The 18,053-nt window shown below is 43.5% G+C and overlaps 1 protein-coding gene across 6 annotated transcripts in view; it reads left to right on the forward strand.

Annotated features, from left to right (window-relative positions):
• Nucleotides 1–18,053, forward strand: part of LOC138764158 (ERC protein 2) — an 871,420-nt gene that overhangs the window by 129,408 nt on the left and 723,959 nt on the right. The window lies entirely within an intron of this gene.

Below are 18,053 nucleotides of genomic sequence, written 5' to 3' on the forward strand. Positions count from 1 at the left end.
GTCAAGGGGCCCAAATCTCACATCCTCTAACTTTAGGTTTGAGATGGCAGTGCGGTAAGCAAGAATCTCTTTATCCTCTTGTTGGGCGCCGTCAAGACTGAGTAGATGACACCTGGGGCCAGAGTGTAGAAGGCATTGATGTCCGTGAAGGATAATACATATGAAACCTGCTTGCCCTTGTCTGCACAGTTCTGTATGGAAGTTGTGTATTCCAAGATGTAGGTCAGGTGGCACTGCTGTTGGGCTGACCAAGGATCTGACACTTTGGCAAAGGAAAACGTGGTCCGTGAAATCCCTGCCCTCGAGGAAGTAGTGGAAATGCTGGATGGCAAGGTGGAGAGTGCGGAGCTCCTGGTCAAAAGTGCTGTATTTCTGCTCGGGGAGTCTCAGGTGATGACTGAAAAAGGCGAGGGGCCGCCAGCTTCCATTGATCAGATGCTCCAGCATTCCGCCCATGGCTGTGCCAGATGCATTGATTTGTTTGAGCGGTCAGTGCATTGGCCCATGGATGGACCAGCATTGTTGCCTTTGCCAGCACTTCCTTTTCCTTGTTGAACAAGGTCGTGGCCGCGTCATCCCGAATGAGCTCTTTTGGCTTTTTGGCCAGGGCCTTGTAAAGTGGTTGCCTTATTCTGGCTGCTGCTGGTATGAAACGGTGATAGACGTTGACCATGCTGACACCCTCTTGGAGTCCCTTCACAGTAGAGGGTTTGGGAAACATGTCAATGGCCTTGACCCTGGATGGGAGCAGGACCGCTCCATGCTGGTTGATGTGGTGGCCGAGAAAGTTGATGGAAGTGAGGTCAAACTGACACTTGGCAAGGTTGATCACCAGGCTCGTCGAACCTCTGGCAGAGCTGTCGGAGGTGTGCGCAGTGTTCCTGGCGAGAGCGGCTGGCAATGAAGATGACGTTGAGGTAGATGAACACGAAGTCGAGCCTGCGGCCTACTCTGTTCATAGCTTTTGGAAAACTTGGGCAGCATTTATGAGGCTGAAAGGCATGTGAGGAAATCAAAGACCCCGAATGGGGTGATGAGAGCCATCTTGGGGATGTCGTCGAAGTGGACCAGAATCTGATGGTAGTCGTGTACCAGGTCGATCTTGAAAAGTACCTTGGCACTGTCTGGATTTGCCGTGAAATCCAGGATGTGAGGAATGGGGGCCTGGTCAGCTGTTGTGACCTCATTAAGATGGCATTCCCACACAGTCTCCAGCCGCTAGATGTTTTGGGGACCATGTGAAGCGGGGATGCCCATGGGCTGTTTGAGCTGTGAACTATGCCCATTTCCTCCATCCTGCAGAACTCCTCTTTGACCAGTTAGAATTTGTCGGGGGTCAGCCTGCATGTGCGTACATGGAGTGGTGATCCGGTGGTGGGGGATATGGTGCTGCACCCCATGCTTGGGGCTGGCTGTTGTGAACTGGGGACTTATGATGTCCAGGAAATAGGCTAGGATTCTTGCATACGTTGTTGGAGAAGGTCACCGAGCAGAGGTGGGGTACAGTCAATTCGGGAAGGCGCAAAGCGATCGATTTGAATATCTTGGAATTGACAAGACATTGTCCTTTCAAATTAACCAGTGTGCCTGGAGGACGTCGGCATGCAGAAGTGGTTGTGAGATGTTGGCGAAGGTAAAGATCCACTTGAAATGGCAGGATTTGAAGTTGAGGAGGATCGTGCAGACCCTGTATGTTTTGATGCTGGTGGTGGTGGTCAGGAATGGCCCTTTTTTTCCAGAACAAGTGTCGATGCAGAGGGGGGCAATGCACTAACCCCCGTTTCTGTGTCAACGAGAAAATGCCGCACCGAATGGCGATCCCGGATGTAGAGGAGTCTGTCTTTTTTGTCAGCCACCGTTGACACGACCAACGACCAGCTGAGGCGGTTCCCAGATGTGTGCAGGGTGGTCGGCATTGGCAGGCCACAGAGCCCTATCTTTGCTGGTTGTAGCAGTACTTGTCCTTACCGGCGCTGTTCAAGGCTGTCACTCTTTCCATGGAGGCTGGGGCTGTCTGTATCATCTGGCAAGGCACAGCCACCACCCGGTTGATGGTTATTTCCCCCTGCTGTTTGGCTTTCCATAATATGTCTGCACGGGCTGCCAGCCATCGGGGGTGGGGGGTGGGGTCGGTGAAATAGTCATCCGAGAGGAGCAGGCGGATGTCCTCAGGCATTTGCTTGAGGAAATCAATTCTAAGAGGTGGCAGGTCCTGTGTCCATCCATCGGGGTGAGCATTTCATTCATGAGTGTGGACGGTTTTCGGTTGCCTTGGCCATCTATGTGCAGCAGTTTTGCTTGCCTGTCGTGGTGGGTGAGGCCGAATGTATGCTTGAGAAGCATTTTGATCCCTTTGTACTTGTTGTTGTCTGGTGGTTCGTGAAAGTAATTGATGACGTGCCTGGCGGTTTTCTGGTCCAGCACATGGACCACGTAGTAGTACTTTGTGGTGCCTGGCATATGTGGAATTGAGCTTCGGCTTATTCAAACCATATTGCGATGTAATGTCCAGAAGATGGGCAATCTTGAGTGAAACTATGTTTTGTAGACCTGAATTATCTTCATCCAGCATTTTGCAATCCAAAAGAGGCTGTTTTGGATCATCAGGGTCACCACTGTAGTTGTTTGTGAGTTGTACAAGCACTAAGTTAAATTTTTTAACAATTCGGTCCAAACATTAAGTTTAATAATTCAACAGTTCAGTTCAGATGATGTTATCTGCGGTCAAAAACGCGAACCGACCTGTCGACTCCAAAAAATGAAAAGAAAATGCCTAGCCTTGCGCTGCCCGTCCGCTGCTTGGACCCCATCACATCCTGGGCTCTTGCGAGAGTTCAAAAGACGGTTTGAGAATTAAGTGGCACGATCCGCCACAGGGGCTCTTTTGCATTTTGGTTCAGCCATTATTTTGGAGAAATTTTGACCTTCAGTTTCCTTCCAACTTGCACAACTGCTGGTTTAGAACATTCTAGTGGTGCAGGAAGAAGGTGCACTGAAGAAAAAAAAATAGAACTCTTGTTAGTTGTTTGTTTTTCTATAAAGATGATGTTTGCTGGAACTCCACACAAGGAAATTGCTTTGGCTGAGCAATTTATTGTGATTTCTTGCGGCCAGTAATATGCCCAAGGATCGCGGTGGAGGCATGAGACATACAATTTGCAAGCTGAGTCATTTCCTTCAAATTGACATGCAACTGGGCGTGGTGCTGTAAAACCACTTTTTTAAAAAATAAAAACATCAAGGTTGGCAATAATAAGGCTGGTCAAACCATGGGATCAGCAAGTGAGCTTTGAAATGGTTTTGAAAATATGTTTCCAATTATTTTCATTGTTTTTTAAGATTTCAGTTGGTTAATGCAATTCAATAAAGCAAAGCTATAATAATTCTCGAAGTTCAAATTCAATGCAACATATTTTTTATTTTTTCACATTAACAACAGTAGGCCTAATGCCTCACATGTGAAATAATTTATTGGAACCACCGATTTATGATACCTCTTCAAATAGATTCACCCCCTAAGGATTTCTTGCCTAGTTTTGTTGGATTCTTTCAAATTTTAGAAATCTCTTATGGTGGTCTTGTTTGAGGTGTCCTAGAAGAATGTCTGTCTGCATTGATCCCAGGGCATGCAGGATAATTTTATTGCTTTACCTATTTTGGCCAGTCTTTTTAGAAGCCTTGAGGAACGACCCAATCAATAAAGTTGTTCTGCACTTGTGACCTTTTAGAATTTTAATCTCAGAGTGTTTTATTGAGTTAAATGGCTGTGAAATATTAGCTTTGGGTACTTCCGTTACAATTCACAACTTAGTCCCGGATCTGAAGAAAGGACCGCTTTTCTGCTTTTGTCTCTCCTCTTTCCACTCCTATGGTAATTCATAACATTCAATATGAAATGGTATGATCTAATATTCACCTTGGTGAAGGATTATTTGTAAAAAAAATGATGAGCCACAACACTATTCCAAGATGGATCATGGGCGCTTTGACATTGAGACTCCGATGTGGAGAAAACTCCTGTCTCAGCTATTAATACGGTGGTCTCCTTTGAAGTAAAACATGAAAGTCCCTGGACACTGTGGTTGAAGCAAAAGCACAATGAGGAAGGAACTCAGCAGGTCAAACAATGTCTGTTGAATCTCTAGCACTGTTTTTTCACGTAGTTTCCTTTGAAAACAGTTCCTCTTTTGGTGTGAGCTGTAAGTAAAGGCTGGCACGGTTGACGCTGCAGTTAGCGCAATGCCTTTACAGCGCCAGTGATCGGGGACTGATGTGTCTGTGTGGGATTTCTCCGGGGGGCTCTGGTTTTCTCCCACTGTTCCAAATGTACTGGGGGTGTAGGTTAATTGGGTGGCACGGACTTGTGGGCCGAAATGCCCTGCTATTGTGCATTTAAAATTTAAAACCCACTTAAATAGTTCAGAAGTAAACACAAAAGTCTGCAGACACTGTGATTGAAGTAAAAACACGATGGTGGAGAAACTCGGCAGAGCAAAGAGTATACTTTTTTTTTCTTTTTCTTTGGCTTGGCTTCGCGAACGAAGATTTATGGAGGAGTACGTATCCACGTCAGCTGCAGGCTCGTTTGTGGCTGACAAGTCCGATGCAGGACAGGCAGACACGGTTGCAGGGAAAAATTGGTAGGTTGGGTGTTGGGTTTTTCCTCCTTTGTCATTTGTCAGTGAGGTGGGCTCTGCGGTCTTCAAAGGAGGTTGCTGCCCGCCGAACTGTGAGGCGCCAAGATGCACGGTTTGAGGCGAATGTGGCAGGCACCAAGAGATTTCTTTAGGCAGTCCTTGTACATACCAATATTTTGGGCTTGAGCCCCTCATCAAGGTGTGAAGATTATAAAGTGCCTTGTGTTTTTGTGCATTGATGCTGGGGGAAAATGTATAGGAAGTAACATTACATGTGGATGGCTGTCTCCTTCCCCTTTAAAAGACTCCTGGTTGAATCCTACTGGAAGGGCCCCTCTGCTCATAATCGGTACTTGGACCTGTTCTGCCTGTATTTGCCAGATCCACATAGCAAGCTCCATTGCAAAGATCAGAGCAGTAACTGGGCACCCAAGTCATTCCTGTAAATTTTGATAGAACTGGAGGGTTTTTTTAAGAGATCCAAATGTATGAATGACCCAGACATTGAGAAACATTTAAAACCCATTGAAATGAGATACATTATTTTACTTAAAAGCATCTTAAAATACAAAATTACTCAAGTTTTATTGAATGTTTTTAATTACTTAAACACAAAAGGACATCAACTTTGTGGTTTGTAGCTCGCAACCTACTGAAATGATTAGTAAGGGCTTGCATGCAATATTAATTTCTACCCCAGTATCCATTGGGAACTGCGGCTATTTACCAGCAACATCCAGGCTAATCAGTATATTTGTTCAACAAGAAAATCTGCAGAGGCTGGGGTTGAGCAAGACACAAATGTGCGGGAGAAACTCAGCAGGTCACGTACACTCGACGAAGGGCCAGGCCCGAAGCATTGGCTACCCTGTACTTCCTATGGATGCCGTGTGGCCAGCTGAGCTTATTTAGCACATTTGTGTATTGCAATCAGAATCTCCTATAGTGAATTCACTTTGACCACAGTTGGATGTGTTGTAGCATGAACAATGAGCCCAGCCTTGAGAGAACAAATGATCAATTTGTCTTTTTTTCTCAGGTAATAAAATATAGTAGCATAAATATCTTTGCTATTTACACCTTAACAGAAAGGAAGGAACTGCTACCCTTTTCAGGACTACTATATCCAAATTGTACAAGCAAGTTCACTTGATCAATGATTCAGTGAAGCCCAAGATGAACCTTTGGGGTTTGGGCCTCCACTCATTTTTTGGTTCATTATTTCCTTGACTGCAACAGTAGTGAATACATGCCGCCATTCATTTTGCTTTCCATCGCTTGCCTTAATGGCCTACCTGTGGTTTTAGTCCCCTACGCAATGAATAATCGTCTTGACTTATGAAAGCACTCTTGTACGCTATGATGAAGTTGTAAAGCCCTACAGGCACGGCTAAGTTAAGTTGGTGATGCAACCTCCGTTTTTAAGGAGGAAGATAAAACGAAGGAATGGTAATCTGTTCGCCTAAATAGAAACAGGAGGCCATTATAGTGTTTGAAATTAGTGAGTTTTTAAGAACTAGGATCTGGAAGCTATAGCAAATGTGGTTTGCCCATAATGAGGTCTGTAAGTCACTCATTTAATTTTGAAAGCCAATCTAGCAGCGAAGCATTTTTCAAGAGAAAGGAACTTGCAAGTCATATGAATTTATGAGTTCAGGTTTTGGTGAAATGGTTGATGTGCAGTTTTGAAAATACTGAACTGTCTAAGAGGGCAATATTCCTGCTTATCCTTCATGGACTGATATCATGAGGTAAAAGGATAGTCTGGCAACCAAAAAGGGTTTGTGCAGTGGACTCATTGGAAACTTAAATTCAAAAACTGTACAGATTCAGCTGCAGATGTTGGAAAATATTTGACTCATTCAAAGTTTCGTCAGTGAACAGTAGATTGTCTGACTGCTTTGCTGAATGCTGGAGTGTGGGTCTGAACTTGAACTTCCTGTCTGTTCTCGACCTCCTCCATTGTCAGGGTGAGGCTGAATGTAAACTTGAGGAGCAACACATCATGTTCCTCCTGGGCAGCCTTAAACCTAACAGCACAAACATTGATTTTTTCGGTAACCCCCACCCTTATCAAAACACCTGTTGATTTGTGTGTCCCCACCTAAATCGTTCAGGATTTCCCCCAACCAGAAGCCCTGGATGAAAAGTGAAATCCATTACCTGCTGAGAGCAGGATCACAGGCATTTAAGACTGGAGATCCAGATCAGAACAGAAGGAGTAGGTATGACCTGTGAAAAGCTATCTCCTGGGCGAAGCAGAGATTGTGGATGAAAATGGAAACAACAAGGAACACCTGACAGCTGTAGCAGGGCCTAAATGCTACAAAACCAAATCCAGTGAAGTAGAAAATGGCAAAGCTTCTCTTCCAGAGGAACTCAATGCCTTCTACACCTGATTTGATGACAATAACAGAGAAGAACTGCCCCTCCGCACCCCCATGTCCTTTGATAACCCCATCCTTTCCATATCTGAGGATGACGTGCTTGCTGCCTTTAGGAGAGTGAATCCAAGGAAAGCATCTGGTCCAGTCAGGGTACCTGGCTGAGTGTTAAATATCTGTGCTAACCAGTTTACTGCACATTGTGACAGAGCATGTAGAAATGTTTTTGGGAGATAAATTGGGAAAGGTTTGTTAGAGTAGGTCAGATGCAAACACTTTAAAACAGATCTTATTTGAAATACTGGAGACATAGTAGCTTCTCACACCTTTTTGCAAGAGCTTTGAAGAGTGCTCCAGAGATGACACTAATGGATTATTGTTTATCAAAGGAACAGATGAAAGAGCAGGCTGGAGCCGCTATTATCTGCAGGAGAGTTTTGCTGTTGTAAGAGGGTCATGTGGTTTTGCAAGCAGAGAGAATCAAACAGGCTTTCTGTCAGTCTTAGTGAGTGAGAGAGAAGCAGAGATCAGTGTTAGCCAGCAGAAGTTGCTGGAACTGAAACAGGACAAGCTGGCAAACTTTTGGAAGACGGCCTGGTCGAACCCCTTGTGGTTCATGCAAGAGGAGAGGTCTGGCTGTCAAATGTTTTACTTAGAATAAGAGAACAAACAGTCACTCTGTGGTGACCTGAAGGAAAGAGGTTATCATCTGGAGAACCCTGAAGAGGCAGGTTTCACCAGCAAGACACTGAGGTGACTGATGAAAGTACATCAGTTGTGGATGCCCTGGAACAACACATATCTCTCTCCGAAAACCAACAAGAATCTTCCTAAGTGGTAACCTTTCAAGCACCAAAGCCTGGTGACCTTTATACATGTTAAATTCTGTGCACAGTATAAGAATTGCCTGCAATCAGTGAACTTGGAGGAATGAGAAGTGAGATTGGACTGTGAATCAAAGAACTTTTCAGAACTTACACACACATCACATACACACACGCTTAGAGTTAGAAGGGAGTTAATTTAGGTAAAGTAAGTTAATAGTGATAAGTTAAAGTGTGATTCTGTTTTCATATTTAAAGATAATTAAAAGCAACTTTTGTTAAAGTAACCAATTGTCTTGGTAAATATCTATTGCTGCTAGGTTTTGGGGTCCTTTGGGCTCATAACAATATCTTCAACATCTTACTCCAGCAGGGTGTGGTACCTACCTGTTTCAAACAGGTGTCAATCATACCAGTGCCAAGAAGAGTGTAGTAACCTGCTTTAATGACTAATGACTACATCAACAGTGTTTTGAAAGGTTGGCATTGAAGCATATTAGTTCCTGTCTGAGCAGCGACATGGATACATTCCAGTTTTCCTATCGAACCAACAAATCTACGGCCGATGCCATCTCACTGGCTCTTCACAAATCCCTGGAACAGTTCAGCATTTAACACCATCATCCCCTCAAAGCTGTCAACCAAGACCTAGGACTCAACACCCATTGTGTAATTTTATAATGGATCATGGATTTCCTCGCCTCCAGGCTACTTTTCAACATGATCATACCCTTAGTACTTGTCAACAAATTTCAAAATCTGAGGGTCATCAAGAAGACACATCAATGCCTCTACTTAGGAGTTTGCAGAGGTTGGGTATGACATCAGAAACGTTTGCAAGTTTTTACAGATATGTATGGAAAGTTTGCTGACTGGCTGCATCATGGTCTGGTTTGGGGACACCATTAACCCTGAGTGTAAAGCCTCCAAAAGGTAGTGGACACAGGCCAGGACATCGCAGGCAAAACCCTCCCCACCATCAAGAACATCTACTGGGAACACTGTTGTCGGAGAGCAGCAGCAATCATCAAGGATCCACACCACCCAGCACACACTCTGTTCTCGCTGATACCATCAGAAAAGAGGTATCACTGCCACAAGACTCACTCCACCAGGTTCTGGAACAGCTACTACCCCTCCACCATCATATTCACAACAACAAACTCAATCAGGGACTCATTTAGGGACTTTTACTTTTGCACTTTATTGATTTTTTTATATGATCTCACTGTTGCATAGTTGTTTATGTTTCAATATCTGTTTATAGTTATTTATTTGTTTACATGTGTGTTGTGTAGGTTTTTTTTTGCATTACCAATCAATGGTAATTCTGCCTTATCCATAGGAAAAAGAATCTCAGGGTTGTATGTGAAGTCATGTCACTCTGACAATAAACCTTAAATCTTATGGAAGGAAGTTGCAAGACAGTAGATGAAGTGGAAATTTTAATAGAGTCTTGAGTAACAGGCTTTGTTTGCTTTTGCGGATAGCAAAATAGACACCAGTATATTTCTACCTTCCTACAGAGAGAAAAAAATCATTTTATCATCCAAGCCCAAGATACTTACTGTCTTTCGAATTTGGTTGTATACCATAAAAATAAATTGATATTTTGTGAAGTGTCTTAATTGTATTTTAGTAATAAGTATCAATTATTCATCAGGAACAAAACAATCCACCATTCGAAGAATTTCAATCAGCATCTGTGGAGGCAAGAGGTGTAAGTTGATGATTTGAGTCAATATCCTGCATCAGGATTGAAAGGGTATATTTAGTGAGGGGGTGGGAGTGGAGATGGAATCAAGGCTGATTTGTGGAATCAGATGGGATAATGGAACACGGTGGGACAATGGTGATAGGAGAAGTGAATAAAAAGAGAAATCGCATTGCCAGCTGAATGGACATGGAAGGAGAACACGAAGCCGGTCCTTTATCAGGCCTGACTCTCAGCCCTATGGATATATGAGAGCATATGCAATTGAGTAGGGAGGTGGGGTGGAGGTGACAGCATGGTGATACAGTGAATGGAGGTCTGTCTCAGAGCTCCAGTGACCTGGTTGCAATCTTGACTGCTTTTGTTGAACTTCATGGAGTTTGCATGTTTTCTCTGTGATCTGTGGGTTTCCTGCAGTAGCTTCAGTTTCTCAATATATCCCAAAGATGTGTGAGAGGGGTGGCCAGTTAATTGGCCACTGGTTGTATGTGGTAGAAGCTGAGAAGAGTTGGAAAATGAAATGGAATTGGTGTAAATCAGTAGTCTGTAAATCTAAGAGACTGTTTATAGGTACTGTTTCTTTATGCAGAAATATTTAAGAAAAAGCAAATAATGAATATTCATCATTAAACTATTTCTAGTGTTGGGATGCTCCAGGTGTTAGAATAATAAAGTTTTATGTATTTGCGAGGAAACAGAACCAAGAAATTGAAATTTACTGACTTCAATGTAGTAAAATATCCTTAGGAGATCACAGATGCATAATCAAACAGTATTTGTCATTTTTAGAGCAGGTAACTAAAAATTGGTCCAAGGGATAGATTTTGAAGAATATTGGGGAGGGGAAAATGCAGAGTTTGGGATCTTGGTTCCTATGGGTATATGGCTGTCAGGGTGATATTTTAAAATTAAGTATCCTCATGAGAATGGAATCTGAAGATTTGAAAATAAATTGGATCATTTTGAAATGCAGTATTATTGACCTGAGATTGATGATGTATCAACAACCATGGATGGATATTAAATGGTTGATCTTAGCTGGAACATGGGACAACTTGGGTTTCCATGATCTCTGGTTTATGGAAAGTGAATGAGGAAGGTCAGCAATGAATGTGTTGGTTCTAAAGGTGGTAAAACATATGAATGAAGATCTCTACAGCAGAGCTGAAGGGTATGAAGAGTTTAAAAAAAAATGTTTCGGAGATGGATTTAAAGTTCATCTTGGGTGCATTTAACATCAGTGATCTTGCCAGTCAAATGTAGTTGCCAAGCAGCTGTTGGCTAGGACATAATGTTTTTTGGAAGAGATTGAAAGGAAGAAGGCAGAATTTGAGGGGAGAAAATAATGAGGGAGCGGCGAATCAGTCGTGGACAAAATTAAAAGGCAGATTTGAGGCTAATGCTACTACAGGACAAGAAGAAGAGAGAACACTGGAGGAAGTTTTAGCCTTTTTGGCTTGGGGGGAAAGAGAGGAGCAGGTGGGCCACTAAAAATGGAAGTAGTGAAATGAAAGGAAGAGTTTGAGATGGACCAAGTGAAAGTGAGAATAGGTTAAAATTGCAGCAAGTTCCATTCAAGAGTAGGAAGGGCTACTCAGTTAAAAGAGGTGAGAGAGGCAACCTTACCAAAACTGAATCAAATAAGGTACCACATGCTTGACAGTTGGATTTAACCTGGAACTAAGTGGGATCTTGCAGTAAAACCTGTTACTTGGCAAAGGGTCAATCAAGTCAAAGGAGTTGAAGGAGGGGAGAATTATGGACACAAGTGTTGCCCCTCCTGCTGCCATAGGGAAGATTGGTGGAGAGGAATGAGTGCACAATGAGTCATGGAAGGAGTGGTTGCGACAAAAGGCAGAGAGGGGAAGATGTGTCTGGTGGTGGGATCCTGTTGTAAATGCTGGGAATTTTGGGGGTAATGTTTTGGATGCGGAGACTGGTGAGGATAAGGGGGACTCTATTTTTGTTGTGTCTGAGGGCAGAGGTGCAGGGCAGATGAGTCGGAAATGGAGGAAATGTGTGTGAGGGCTGAGTTGATGGTGGAAGAGGGGAAGCCACATTTGTAGAAGAAGGCAGACATTTCAGAAGATCTGGAAGTTTTCATCTTGGGAATAGATGTAGCGGAGACGGAGAAGTTGAGAGAAGGGGATAGAATCCTAGCAGGGGACAGGGTGTGAGGAAGTAAAGTCAAAGTAGATGTGGGAGTTAGTGGGCGTGCAATATATGTCCATCGAAAGCTTGTGTCCTGAGCTGGAGACAGAGAGATCCAGGAAGGGGAGAGATGGACCAGGTGAGTTTGATATCAGGTTGGAAGATGGCCACGAAGTGGATGAAGTTGACAAGCTCATCATGGGTGCGTGAGGCGGCCCTCGATGCAGAAATTACAAGGTTGTTGACATGGGAGACTTCAACTTCCCAAATATTGACTAGTACCTCCTGACTGCAAGAAGGATAGATGGGGCAGAATTTGTCAGGTGTGTACAAGAAGGATTCCTGACACAGTATGTCAAACATCCGCCAGTGGAGAGGCCATACTGGATCTAGTACTGCGTAACGAACTGAGGTAACAGACCCCTCGGTGGGGGAGCATTTTGGTGATAGTGACCACAACTTACTGAGCTTTAGCATAGTTGTGGACAAGGTCAAAAGCAGACAAATTGGTAGTATTTTGAATTGGGGAAAGACTATTTACAATGGGATGATGCAGGATCTAGGGAGAGTAAACTGGGAACTGTTGTTCATTGGAGAAAGCACAGAATAAATATGGAGTAGATTTTGGGACCACTTGTGAAGGACTCTGGATAGGTTTGACCCACTGAAATAGAAAAGATTGTGGGGAACCAGGAACTGTGTTTAACAAAACAGGTTTTGTTAACTTTTTTTATTAACTTTTTGTTAATAATTTCGCTCCATCTAGTTAAGAGGAAAACGAAGTATATATTAGATTTAGGAAGCAGGAAACAGGAAGGGCACTTGAAAATTATATGGTAACCAGGAAGGAGCTTAAGAAAAGATTTAGGAGAGCTCAAAGGGGGCTTAACAAGGCCTTGGCAAGTAGGATTAAGGAGAATCCAAGGCATTCAATGTGTATGTGAAAAATAGACGGACGATGAGAATGAAGGTGGGGACGCTTTAGGATAAAGGAGGCAACATGTACCTGGAGCCAGAGGAGGTTGGAGAGGTCCTAAATGAATACTTTGTTACAGTATTCAGAGAAAAAGACCTTGGTCAAGGTGAAGACTGAAAAGAACAAGCTTTTGTGCTGGACCATGTTGAGATTAGGAAAGAGGAAGTATTGGATCTTTTAAAAAATATTGAGATTGATCAAGTTCCTGGGACCAGACAAAATATACTCCTGGTTGCTGTGCAAAGGGAGGAAAGAGATATCTGGTGTGTTGGCGATGATCTTTGCATCCTCCTTGGCCATAAGGGGGATGCCGAAGGATTGGAGAATGGAAAATGTGATCCCCTTATTTAAAAAAGATAATGGGGAGAATTCTGGGGATTGTAGACCAGTGAGTCTTGCATCGGTAGTGTGCCAACTATTGGAAAGGATTCTTAAGGACAAGATTTATGAGCATTTGGAGAAGTAAATTCTTTTCAGGGGTAGTCAGCATGGCTTTGTGAGGGGAAGGTTGTGCCTCATGAGCCTAACTGAGGAAGGTACAAAAGAAATTGATGAAAGTAGGGTGGTAGATATGTATATATACACAGGGTATTTTAGTAAGGTATTTGACAAGGTCCCCCATTTGAGACTTGTTCATAAAGTTATAAGGCACGGGATCCATGGAACCTTGGCTATGTAGATTCAGACTTGGCTTGCCTGTAGAAAGCAGACAGGAGGAGGGGACAGAAAGTATTCTGCTTGGAGGTCAGTGGCTAGTGGAGTTCCATAGGGATCAGTTCTGGGACCCCTGCTCTTTTTCATTTTTATAAATGACCTAGATGAAGAAGTGAAAGGATGGGTCAGTAAGTTTGCGAATGATACAAAAGTTGGAGGAGCTGTGGATAGTGTTGAGGGTTATCATAGGCTGTAAAAAGGTGTAGACTAGTGGTTCTCAACTTTTTTCTGTCTAAGGCCCATCTGGCTTCTGGCCTAATGTACAAAGCCCACTCGTGGCAATGACTGAGCAATATTTTCAAGTCAAAGACAGCTCTGTAAGAAACACATCTTTATCAAATTTAAAGTATTTTAATATTTTTAAAGAACAAGAATCACTGCAAGCTACACTGAAAATACAAACTACCATTCAAAATGAAAGTCTCTGTAGCTCACATGGAAACACGCTCTGGTCCACTGGTTGGGAACCACTGATGTAGATGGAATGCAGAGTTGGGCTGGTAAATGTTTTATGAGTTCAATCCGGATAAGTGTGAGGTAATGCATTTTGGTTAATGGTCGGATGCTTGACAGTGTGGAGGAGCAGAGGGACCTTGGAAACCAAACCTGTACATCTCTCAAGATTGCCGTGCAGGTCATGCCATCCCAGGGGTAGTGATGGAGGCTGAAACATGAGGAGCATTTAGGAGACTCTTAGGCAGGCACATGGATGAAAGAAAAATAGAGGGTTATGAGGTAGAAAGGGTTCAGTGTTTGGGTGGGGATATAGGTCAGCACAACATTGAGGGCTGAAGGGCCCATAATGTGCTGCAGTGTTCCATGTTCCTCTGTTTACATCTCCCAACAGCCACACCTTTTGCCTTCACAACCCTCTCTCAGCTGGCATCATCGCAAATTGAAAATTAAACTTGCTCTTTCTCTGCTGATCCCCAGCACATTAGAGATATTCCTTCCTGTTCTCATTGTTTCTTCCCTTTCCCCTGCATTTTAACTATTAAAATTCAGCTGGTTCAGAGGAAAGGCAGTTGATCTGAAAAGCTGGCTCTTTTTAATCTGTCGGCCGATACTGCCTGACCTATTTCCGACGTATTCTGTTTTTTACATTGAATTTCCAGAACTTGCAGTCTTTTGTTTATGTGGACCTTAAAATCTGAACCCTGTTTACACCCAATTAACCTACAACCCCCAGTGTGTGTAAAACCATGGAACAATTACAGTATAGAAACAAGCCAACTTGGCCCTTCTAGTCCATGCTGAACACTTTCTCCCCCCCAATCCCATTGACCTATACTCAACCCGTAACCCTCCATTCCTTTCCTGTCTATATACATATCCAAATTCTCCTTAAATGCTAATATCGAGCTTGCCTCCAACACTCCACACACCCACCACTCTCTGAGTAAAGAAGTCCCTCCCCGTAAACTTTTGCCCCCTAACTCTCATGTCCTCTTGTTTGTATCTCCTCCTTTCTTAAAGGATAAAGCCTCTCCACGTCAACTCTATCTATACCCCTAATAATTTTAAATACCTCAATCAAATCCCCTCTCAATGTTCTAGACTCCAAAGAATAAAGAGCTAACCTATTTAACCTTCCCTATATCTTAGTAAGTTTCAAACAGTGGGAGGGAACCAGAGCCCCTGGAGAAAACCTATGTAGGCATGGGGAGGACATACAAATTCCTTACAGACAGTTTGGGATTTTAACCCCAGTCCTGATTGCTGGTGCTCTAATAATGCCCAGTTCAGTTAACCATGCTGCCCAATGCAGTTGTTGCAATATCACCATTTAATGTTAACTCAAGATTGCTCGTAAGAAGGTGTTGATGGATTTTCTTGATCCTCGACAATCTACATGGTGCAGCTCTGACTGAAGGCTGTTTGATGAGAAGTGATGCATGGAAAAACATGAGTGAATTGGAATAATATACAACTTTGAGGAGAATGTGCAAGGCTTAGTGTACCCAAACACATTTATTTGTTCTATGCATGCTATATCATGAGATTAACTGAGAAGGTGGAGAGAACCAGTGAAACTGGAAGGGTACCATATCAAAGATGGGCAAACATGAACATTCAGAATGTCTCAAATCCATCCCATCAACCATCTCTTGCCCCATTTGTGCAAGAACATGACTCCAACATTGACCTCATGAGGCATCTCAGAACACAGAGAACCAGCGTGGAAGCAAGTCATTCTTGATTCGAGGGTCTACCTAAGAAGGTTTGTGAATAACTGATCGACATTGAAGGCTTTACTCTTGTCTTGGACTTAGACATTGTGGACTTCAGACACAATAGATTGAAGAGATTGTTATTTGATTGTAAATGATGACAACTGTTAAAAGTTTAATCGACACCGGAGCTTCAGTGCATGCCAGCTGGTGAGAGATTTTGGATGCTCAACCTGTGAGAGATCACATGAGATCCTTACCAGACCCAGCCAGAGATGCATTCAGAACATTTATCAATCATAAGCTGCTTTCAGGTGGTATAGCTGGGAGAATGCAGCACCAGAGCCGGCTGCGGGTGTGCAAAGTGACTTTCAGGTGGCAGCACTGAAGGCCGGCTGTTTTGGCATCTGAAAGGTCCGCAGCGGGAAGAGGCGCCGCGGAGCAAACACCGGCTCCTGTCGACTGTGACCGTAGTTCCACCCACTTTCAGGTGCCTAGGGGGAGCGCTCAGAAGCGGAGAATACACCTACTCGAGGAGGGTTGGGGAAGTACTCCTCGGGTCAGGGTTCTCTGCTTTCAGGTGGCCTTCCAGCAGTCGCATTCGGGTATTTTAGGCAGCTTTACTTTGGAGTATTCTGGCCACCTGAAAGTAGCTATTGACAAGTTTATCAAGCATGTTTTCAATTTTGTCAACCTTATCACTGGTGAAATGAAAGGGTGCAGTGCATGAAAGTGCTAGAGAAACTTGGTATATCACGCAGCATTCACGGAAAGTAAAAGGCAATAAACATTTCAGGCCTGAGCCCTTCTTCAGACAGATGCCTGAATAAAAAGTGAAGCAGATGGTGGACAGGGAAAAGGACGTTTGGTTTCATGGGTCTCATGAGTGCAGAGGGTCACCAACTTTTCATGTGCATCTTCTAAGGCATGTGTTAATTACTTGGGACTGAACTATTGTTTGGCACCTCCAGCTACAAGTAATCCAGCCTCTTGTGTGCTTCCTTGAGTGACTGTGAATGATTTTTATTGCATGAATTGTTCGAGAATTTGTTTAAAAATTCTTGAGAAAGTTTGTGGTAACTTGGTGAACTTTGCAAACTCTGCTGTGGCCACTGATGGGAACCAGATTGGCTTGCATTCTAACAAAATGCAGTTTGTTGGTATCCCAAGATCTTCATCTAAGTGTGTGTAATACTCCAGCCTTGAGGATGGCTTCTCCCCTCTTGATCACTTTGCTGATTGGTTCTTGTGGGTAAAAGCTAAGACCTGAGATGGCTGATATTATTTGTGGGCAACATAAACATTGAGCCCCTTTATAGGTAAAACGGTCAACGAGGAATCTCATCAAGCCAGTCATGGATCTGCTGAACATGTATTTCAAGGGTCTAAATAAGTCTGGAGACATTTTTTTAAATGTGCGTCAACCAGTGCACCAGATGAACTGATGACAGGGTGGCAAAACCTGTTTAACGTAGGAGACCACATACAATAATCTTCAGATGTTTGAGAGCCACAAGACATGAAAAAAATATTAAATGAACATTTTTACTCTTACATGCATATCTTGTTTTTCAAATACGTAATAATATTTATTTATGCATGTAGTTTTTGAACTGCTAATTTGTATTAGTTTCAATAATCAAAAAGTGCACACTGACTGATTTTCTGTAGAAATATCTGCTCAGGGAAGCAGTAGAGGCTGCCTCATGAAATATGTAGGTTTTGCATTGTGGGTGAATAAAGGGTTATGGGGGAAAGGTGGAGCTAGGTCCATGGCCAGATCAGCTGTAATCTCATTGTATGTGGGAGCAGGCTCAATGGCCCAGATGGACAACTTCTCCTCCTGTTTCTGATGTGTTCTCTTCGAGAAAACTGCTGCCACTGGTCTCTGCACATACCTGCATCATTGCAGCCTCCACAGCCCAGCACACAATTTCGGAAAGCAATCCGATGCAAAGCTGCCTCCTGTAGCAAGGCACAGCTCTACTTCTCCCTGTTCACCTTCTGCTCTCCTCTTTCCAATCGCCGGCAGGATGGGGGGAACGGAGGCTGGGTATGGAGCAGCCTAAGCTCTGCCCTACCTTGAAATGACTCTCCATCCAGTGGGGCCAGGGCTTGGCCTTGGCCACTGACAGGACCTTCACTGCTGCTGCCAGCTTCAGCTCTGTCCTGGCTTGGCACTTGGATGAGGTCCTCATTGGGGACTCCCTCCAGCCTTTCCTCTGTTGTGTATTTCCCCTTTGGAGGAGAGGTAAGCATGTCTTTATTCATTTGAAGATGGAGCCAAACTGAAACACCCCATACAAAGTAACTCTGTGCATCTGATGTCACATGCATGGCACGTATAACACTCTTCTCCCTCAAAAAATGTTTTGTATTTACTGGTAAATAAGTATTAAGTTAAATTTAACAATGTTAACACTACAGAGAATTTAACTATAACTTCCACTGATCATGGTAAGTATAGATGTCGCGGTCCTTA

Source organism: Narcine bancroftii, chromosome 5, assembly GCF_036971445.1.
Source record: "Narcine bancroftii isolate sNarBan1 chromosome 5, sNarBan1.hap1, whole genome shotgun sequence".
In the NCBI taxonomy this organism is placed as follows: Eukaryota; Metazoa; Chordata; class Chondrichthyes; order Torpediniformes; family Narcinidae; genus Narcine; species Narcine bancroftii.